The sequence below is a fragment of the Armigeres subalbatus genome, chromosome 2 (assembly GCF_024139115.2).
Source record: "Armigeres subalbatus isolate Guangzhou_Male chromosome 2, GZ_Asu_2, whole genome shotgun sequence".
Lineage (NCBI taxonomy): Eukaryota > Metazoa > Arthropoda > Insecta > Diptera > Culicidae > Armigeres > Armigeres subalbatus.
This window is the reverse complement of record NC_085140.1, coordinates 448,834,671-448,836,553: the sequence shown is the minus strand read 5'-3', so window position 1 is coordinate 448,836,553 and position 1,883 is coordinate 448,834,671.

Below are 1,883 nucleotides of genomic sequence, written 5' to 3'. Positions count from 1 at the left end.
GGCTATTTTCTATAGTTCCAAAAGTTTCTGGGCAAGCGTGGTTCAGAGGTGAGGACTTAAGTCGAGGCTTCATTCGCACGATGTCGAGGCTTATGTCCAATCACTATTCACTAAACGCACATCTGTACAGAATAAACCTTGTCGATAGCAACTTATGTAGGTGCGGAGCCGATTATGATGACATCGATCACGTAGTTTGGTCCTGCTCGGAAAATGACGCCTCCAGAGAGCAATTATTGGATACCCTTGTGGCCCGAGGTAAACAACCCTTCAGGGAAGTTCGCGGTGTTTTGGGAGATCGTGATGTTGTCTATATGCAGGCCATTTATAGTTTTCTTTGTGCTTCTGACATCAAAATCTAACATTTTGTTTTTTTGTTTTCTTTAAAGTTTTTTTTTTGTTCTGTCTCTGCCTTTTTGTTCCATAGAGCTCCATAGCTCTTGCCATCCGGAAGATGCTCCCAGTCGAACCATTCCTCGAGCACGACGACACGCCACATCGTCACTGACGCCAAATGCCCGGATGAGAAGTTGAAATTTCCTGATCCCAAATCCTAAGCCCCGTCCATCCTTAAACATTGTAAACTAACCTCGAGTCACCACGAGTACGCTGGCTTCTACCCCCCCTCTTACTAACCGTATAATAAAATGATATTGATTGTATATATCACAAAGAACAATGGCTCCGTAAAGTGTTATACACGCCTGAGCCTACCAAATAAACGAAATTGGAGAGAGCGTGCGTTACTTCTTATTACCCTATTTTAGTGACATTCGTGCGTTAATCTCATAAATGGAAATTAATAGAGAATTATTTTACCTGTTTTTTTTTTGTTTAATTCTTTACAGAAGCTCATCTATCAAATGTTTACCGAAATATGGAAAATGGACTTCAGCATCCACCAGAACTAACCGGAATTCAGAGATTCCCATCGAAAACTAAAACAAACGGCTCTTATCAGGGTCACCCATTTATGATGAGGAAAAAATGTTTAGACTGAGATTTTCGAAAGAGTGAAATATCAATGCAAATAAAGAGACTCAAACTATGAGGACGAAGCTACGTAGTCCTATACGTCCCCTTGGCGTTCAACCCGATTGGGCTGCACCTTTGAGTTTTTTTCATTTTCTTTATAGAAATTATGAGTGAAAAGTGGGACGTGTCGCCGTTCATTTCTTCCTTCTTATTCTCATATCTCACTTCTCACTGCAAGAATTGAAAGTGCAAAGTGAGAGAAATAAAACGTCTCACTTTTCACTTGTCACTCCTTTTTTTTTTTTTTTAACTAATTTTATTTGCTAATTATCTAATACATGCATTCATCTCTTAGACTAGGTGTTCCGTGTTTTCTTAACACTATCATCCTTATTTGCTATGTTACATTTTTAGTTATTATTAATACATTTCAATTGCCTCTAGCAGTTAGAATATTTCCTCTGGTTGAATTTAACCATGTAGGAATTACAATGTTTTCTACTTAAACTAAACTTAACCTAATTTATACTAAGGGTACAAGGAGCTAATTGTTGCAATAGAAGATTGCAACGATTTTTGTCTAAAATTGGAAATTATTTTGTTGGACATTTGTTGCAATGTCTCAATATTAGAAATTCTATGAAGTTCATTGGTACTATACCACGGAGGGAACTTCAGAATCATTTTCAGAATTTTATTTTGAATCCTCTGAAGTGCCTTCTTTCTGGTATTGCAGCAACTAGTCCATATTGGCACAGCATACAACATGGCAGGTCTAAAAATTTGTTTGTAAATCAAAAGTTTGTTCTTAAGACAAAGTTTTGATTTTCTGTTTATAAGTGGATATAGGCACTTAATATATTTGTTACATTTGGCTTGAAGGCCTTCAATGTGATTTTTAAAAGTTA